Source organism: Silene latifolia, chromosome Y (genome assembly GCF_048544455.1).
Source record: "Silene latifolia isolate original U9 population chromosome Y, ASM4854445v1, whole genome shotgun sequence".
Taxonomy (NCBI): domain Eukaryota; kingdom Viridiplantae; phylum Streptophyta; class Magnoliopsida; order Caryophyllales; family Caryophyllaceae; genus Silene; species Silene latifolia.
The window spans coordinates 160,027,390-160,034,388 of NC_133538.1; the positions used below are offsets into that span (position 1 = coordinate 160,027,390).

At 35.4% G+C, this 6,999-nt stretch overlaps 1 long non-coding RNA gene across 4 annotated transcripts; it reads left to right on the forward strand.

Moving 5' to 3' along the window:
• The first annotated feature begins 1,256 nt into the window (after positions 1-1,256).
• Positions 1,257-6,786, forward strand: LOC141630494 (uncharacterized). 4 transcript variants are annotated; one of them, XR_012537503.1, is made up of 7 exons: positions 1,261-1,515; positions 1,999-2,317; positions 3,164-3,210; positions 3,400-3,513; positions 3,615-3,690; positions 4,157-4,301; positions 6,550-6,786. It is a non-coding gene; the product is annotated as an uncharacterized LOC141630494 (long non-coding RNA). The 4 variants fall into 4 exon arrangements; XR_012537502.1 differs by lacking the exon at positions 3,164-3,210 and having other exon boundaries at positions 1,257-1,515; XR_012537501.1 differs by lacking the exon at positions 3,164-3,210 and having other exon boundaries at positions 3,286-3,513.
• The last annotated feature ends 213 nt before the right edge of the window (positions 6,787-6,999 follow it).

Sequence of the window (6,999 nt, forward strand, 5' to 3'; positions counted from 1 at the left end):
TCGACAGGAGAGTTGTGAAGAGGCAGAATACTGCTGTGGTACAGTATCTTGTGCAATGGACAAGTTACCCTGCATCTGAGGCTACATGGGAATGGGCACAGGGGCGGATCTCCCTTGACCTGCGCAGGGGCCAGGCCCCCCCTAACCTTTGGGGCAAATACACTACACGGTTAGTTTGACCCCTGTCGATATTAGGATGTACCATAATGCATGGTAGCCCACATGTTTGTTAAGAAAGGCCCACTTATATAAATCTTAATACTCTCTCTTGATGATATTCTTTGGGTTTTTGGCCCACTGTATCATTTAGTTGGAATTTTTTTGTTGGGTGACTAACAGTTCTCAACGTATTTTTAACTAAACAATTTGTGTTAATTAAATCAACAAAATAACTGTTTAGTAAGCAATAAGTGCGGAGTATAAAGATTCACGTTTTTTTTTTTTTTAATATGAATCGAAATTTAGTTCTAAATAGTAATTTTTTTTGTCTCATACTCCTTTGTCACGGTTATTTGTTTATCTATTCCATATTAGGGTGTCTCGGTCAATTGTTTACCTTTCTATTTTGGTAATGATTTTGATGAACAATTTATCTTCAACACTCAATTTGGTTCATTTGTCACCAAATAAATGGTTCTTTCATCTCTCCTTAGCCTTTGTGTCAAAATCAAAGGTAAACAAATGATCATGAGAAAGGAATTACATTTACGTTAAATTAAAAATGTCTAAAATAACAACAAAAACACCATATAATAGACATCGATTTTTTTATACTTTAAATTTAATTTGACTACATTTTATTTCAATAATACCCCTATTTCCTGCAAATAATTTACTTGCCATTTTTTTTAGAAGCTATATTAATGAAAACAAAAAATTAGAATGGAAAGACTACAATAGTAGTCGATTTAATCTAGCCCGGCCCCCGTAAGAAATTTTTTCAAGATCCGCCACTGAATGGGCAGAGGCTTTTGAACAGAAGTATCCTACTTTTGTTGTTCAGACTTGAGGTCAAGTCTATTCTCAAGGGGTAGGAATGTTATAGTAGTTAAATATCTAGCAAAGAGTTAGTTACATAAGTTGTTAGTCAGCCAATCAAAGATGAGCTGGCATTAGTTTGTTACAGTTGTTATACTTGTTATAGATTATAAATACACTCTCTGATGTAATATCTCATTCATTCAGAATATCTATAACCTCTTAAAATATAAGAAGTTCCAAAAATACTTCTTAGGAACAGTGCCTCCCGTGCTCCTCATGTGATGAGCAGTGGTACACTACTGTTCTCTTGAGTTTCTACTTTTCCTTTTCTTAGCCTCACATTCACATACTCACATGGGCTCATTTCTTCCTTTTTCCATCTTTCACTCTCCAACACTCGTTTCCCCATTTCAATTTCATTTACTCGTTCCATGATTTTCGATTTGACAGTGTTATTCTCAGGCCCATCACCTCGTTCCACCGCCACATATGTATCCCTGCATTTTCTTCCATCCTCACCGTAGACCACTAGAGGTATTCCCATTTTCGGATTTTTATTTCTTGTACCTGAGATGTTTTTGTCATTATTTTTGAATTTTGGTTTGTGCTCTACTATCTTACCTCACTCTTCAATGTTCTCCCTTCATTTTCCACCTTCATCTTCGCCGTTCTTCACTGCTTATTGGTTCGCTATAATTTTGATCAAGAATCAAGAACATCGTCTAGCTTCTTGAACATCACAAAGAATTTAATTCATGTGTGTTTCCGATATTGTCCTCTTCTTTTTGGATTGTATCATGGGGCTTTTAGTTAATTCTCAAAGTTTCAGTCTACTAACCCCAATTTCATTAGTTTCACAAAGTATGATTTTATGCTTAGGATCATCTGGACTTTGTTCAATTTAGGTTTTACAAAGTTTGGATTATTGGATACGGTGATGATGTGTTTTTTCTCTGGATGATTATTGCATATGATTTTTTTACTATTGATATTAATGGATTATCATTGTTTTCATAGACATCATCCACCGCCAATTTCAGCGGACCCATGAATGCTAACCTGAACATCGTGCTATAAAAGCTTCGGTCTCCACCATCTCAACGCTCAGCGTAATCCCAAGGTTTTCTTACTAGCCCTAACTCTCCATCTTCCATTTGATTTGTGGTTATTTGTTTGCGTTTTTTCAATTGATGAATCATGTATTATTGATGATTACGTTTACCAAACTGCTCTAATTGGGTATGGAGAATGATATAAAATAGGTAGAATGCAAATATTTATTGGTCCGAAAAAGTATTTACCAGGGCTGTTAGAGAAGTGAAAGGAGGAAACATGGGTAAGTATCCTCTCCAACCCTTCAATTATTTTCGGTTAGTGATCTGTAATTAATTCAGTACTATCAGGCAAATTTGCGTAGTTTGTGAAGATTAATGTCGTTGGCAATGAGATATTCACAAGCATCATATGTATTGAACTTTTGCCTAATTTTTGTGGCTTGTTTTTACCCCAATGAATTGAGTCATTAGTGTTTGTTTGAGGTTCCTTTTTGCCTAATGTTTTACTATCTTTGTGTGTTATTGAGGGTGAAAAGCCCCGCCCCTGCAATATCAATTAGGGTATCATACATGCAGTATCAAATAAGGTGTTGGTCTGTCATCTATTGTGGAGGATTATTTGGTATGTGATCTGGGTTTTGGGACTGGCGTAGTTTTCCCAGGTCCACAACTCTTATTTCTCGTCAGTTTAGGCTTTTTATTGGACGTGGCTAACCTAAGAGACACCGTAGTTGAGCGATGCGGGTCACTTGTGGCTGCTATTTTTGCGTAGGATTTTTATAGCGTTTTGAGATCATACGGCTCGCCTGTATTACACTTAATTTGGTGGCAGACTTTAGCGTTGCCAGTTTAGTGAGGCCTTTGTTTAGTTGACGGTACATGTAAGTTTGCTGGGTCGTGGGTTGAGTGACTATGAATTATGTGACGTTTATGGATTGGTCTCGAAATCTGTAGGTGTTGCGTTTAAATCTCTCTTGATGATAATAGTTTATAATCCTAGAATTTATGCTAGGTGCTGAATTTGTCTTAAGAGTATTGTGTGAAAACGGGGTGTGCCTAGCGGTTTTTTTTTTCTGCTGGGTGATGTTTAATTTGTTTTTTTTTTCTTTGTCTGATTGTATGATCAGTGTTGCTATGTCATTCCTGTGAGATGGTTGTGGGTCGACAGTTGATAGTAAGTTCTCTTGCTTAATTAGGTTATTATTTTAACGGGGTCATTTTGATTTTGTTGTCAGTGGTTGATGTACAGGCGGCTTCAAACTATTCGTCTATCGTCGTCGTGGGTGGTTAGCGTGTACTGTGTAGGCAGTGTCTCACTATTCATCTGTGCAAACTTTAAATGATCGTGGATTATACTTTGTAGGTTTGACATTTGTTGAGGGATTCAATCTGTCTGTTGACTAGCTTTTTGTGGACTTCACTTCGGAAGGTAGTTGCTTGTGTGCTGATCTCGTCTTCTGTACTCCGTCTGTTGATGGTAATCTCCCTCGCTGTTTAAATTGCATTTTGAATTGGTTATTTTTTTTATGCTCCTTTAAGGATTTCATATATGTGATTGTGGCTGCTCTTTTGTTTTAGGGGTTATTTGAAACTATTTTAGCCTGGTGTTTGAAACCAACTGTCTGTTGAACGGATCTTAAAAGTTTTCTATCAGGTAGTAAAAACTATATTTTGTTGTTCATTGTTGTTTTCATTGTTTAACTTTCATTGTGTAACGTACTAAATATGTAGTAGTAATATGTCGTAAAATCGCTTATTTTTCTGACAAGTACTAAAACAGTCCAGAGCTGCAGGGTCTCCAGATTAATGGAAGTTAGCTTACCCTTATTCTCCGCTCGGATTTCCCTTGCCCTTTCCCTTTCTATTCCTTTACGTTTACTTTCCCTTCTCTGTCAGATCTTTATCCTGCTTCCCCATCTATTTAAATCTTTTCAGTATTGCAAAGAAATTAGGCTACTAGGAATTTTTTGTTTTGTTATTCTATCTTATGTATAATAAATAGCAATCCTTCTCATTACATCCCCGACTATATATTGAGTCTTACCTTCAAGTGGCTTTTCAACTCCGTATCCAGTATGTAAGATGAATTCTTTGATCAATATAATCATATTGGATTTCAGGAGTATCCTGATGATAGAAAACCTTTAGAATGATGGAGCAAGGACATTACGGCAGTCAAGATTTGCAGATAACAATGTACTCCCAGAGGACACAAAACCAGTAGCTTCTGGCTTGGGAAAAGCCTTGACGAGGGCGATTGACTAGGTAAAACCTTTTTAATCAATTTCAAGATACTTGCATCTTATAGTTTGTCCTATCTGGAATACGTTGCTATGCAGTTTGTTTCTGTAATACTTGTGTCAGAGGGTGGCAAATTAAAATTGGGTTTATAATATGTGCATAAATCTCATAGCAAATACATAAACTCAGAGTGCATGTACTGCAATGTGGCTTATTGTAAATCAAAAGAGACTAGAAAACCATTCTATGGTGGCTTGTCTGGTAAGCGCCTAAGAGAACACTTGTTTATCAAGATGAACGAGTAAATTCATGCCTAAAGCGTGCTTTTACTGAAGAAATGTAGTTTGACACCTTCATGTCGACTGTTTCATCACAAATATAGCTGTTAAAATGAACATGAGGTTTATGAGGTACTACGTTGTATGAAACGGAATGCTTTGACAGAGGTTTTCGGTCTTGGTTCACAGCATAATTAACTGAGGTAGTTGACACGTGCTTTGTGTTTTGGTAGAAGAATGACTTCAATTTCACCTTAATGGGAAACTGAACTGCAACCCGATCCATTTCCACCCGAACTACGAACTGTGGTTTTATAATTCTTAAATGCCTCGGTAAAATCATAAACAAGTAATCACCATGGGACATGGGTTGATCTTTGTTTGGTATGTTGAATTATAGATTTATAGGGGTTTAGATGACTGCCGTTGTGTTTACTCTAAAATTGGTGCATGTGTATGGTCTCTTACACTATTTTTTGGTGTTCTTTGAAAGGAGAATACAGACCATACACTAAGTATTAGAGAAGGGAACTTTAAGATTCTAAAATTTGTGTCAGTTGGAATAAGAAACATTATGTCAGTCTTAAACTTTTGATATAGACAATAATTTTTTGTTTGCGGTGACTATTGTATGATATGGTCTCACACTGCGAGATGGTCCCATTGTGTAAAACATCAACTCATTTATTAGCAATAAATGAGCGTTTTTTTTACAGAAATGGACGGTGCCACAGTATAAGACCATCTTACTCTATAATTTGTGTTTGGTTTTTAGCATTTTTTTTTCATTTCCCTGATTTAGAGTTTGTTTGTGGAGCCTCTCTGAATTTTTGTGGAAATTAATTGATAATGTATGCCAATCCCCACTTCTGTTTTTTAAGTTTGATTGTTGATCCTCCATAATTTCGATACAATCCTTACCTTTCTTTTTGTCAAGATCTTTGGGAATTGGTTTCTTCGCCATCTTAAAGGTAGTCATTGTGTGTTAGCTAGATTTAATGTGTTGGGTTTTTATGAAAGGGTAACATTAAGAACTATAATGAAGTTAGTTCTATAAATTTCTACTCCTTTATATTTTAAGGTGAAGCTATGAACTCTGGAACCAATGACGTAAGCAAGTCTTGCTATCAAAAATTGAGAGTTACTTATTTATTGTAAGGTCAAGATCTATGGTGCATATGTTGTATTCATATTCATACTACACATTAAGTAACCTCCCAATAAGAATAGAATATTGCCGGGGTTGCTTACAGAAAAACAAAAAGTAGGCCTTAAATCTTTTCTCTTGTTTCTCTTTGTTTAGTTAACATCATTTGACATTTATTAAGGTAATAGGACTATTGTTTAGACCTCAAACATCATAAGACCATTGATTACGCCTCAACTATAAGCTTTATTAAATTTTGATTATCTCTTTCCCTATTATGATTCATGTACGTCAATGGTATAATTAGTTTATACGTGTATACCTTAGTTGTGAAGATGGAAGAAAAAGCTAGATATTAGCTATGTTGCGCCCAAAAATTCACTTTGATTGAATCGGTGATTCTTGTTCTTTAATTACAAAGTACTTTTCAGCTCCTGCCCAATGATTTTTTTGTCATGACCTATGTTTTCACTACTCACAAGATCGTTTCGATGGTTTTGATTGCTTTTTTTTAGGTTTATCATTTATTATCAACGATGTCTGTCAATTTTTATAGTCTCTATAGCCTATCGCCTATCTGAACTCTTTAAAAACCTTATTATGTATATTTACCAACTTAGCTCCTGTCATGCTGTAGGAGATAACATTAATGCAAAGAACATGATCCCTCAATAATTCAATATACATCATTGTTCCTTCGATAGATTGGGACCTCAGGCTTTAGAATTTAAATTTTACAATTGCACTCTTAATTAATTTTTTAAAGTTCGTATTAATGAAATAATATGGAGTTAGGGTTTTAGGGACACAGTGGTCACTAATACTACAAAGTTTAAATTTTGTGCAGGTGATGTGGTGGTGGCTATTTTGTACAAGAGATGTTTTCTTCTGCAAGTTTCCCTACCATTAAATGTGTGTAGTACGCTCTTTTCTCTTGAGCGTGTTACTTTTAAATTTAAGAGAGTTTGAGATTTGTTACTAAGTTGACTTTGAATATGTGGCAGAACCGGTTTGTTTTAGTGTTTGATAATGTTTGATTCTCATAGGATTTGGTGTTTTAATGTGGGGATTAGGAATTTCACAATGACACACTGTTGGTTAGCCAATAGGATAAGTAGAGTTTACTGATATGGAGCGAAGTCAACATGTAGATTTTAGATTTTGTACTATCTTGCTAAGTATACAGTATAATAAGCTGAGTGTGTAACTGGTGATTTTGATTGAGATTGGATAGAACCCGTGATTTCGACAATATGTTCTCTCATTCATATGCTATATAACTCACTGGGATTTGATT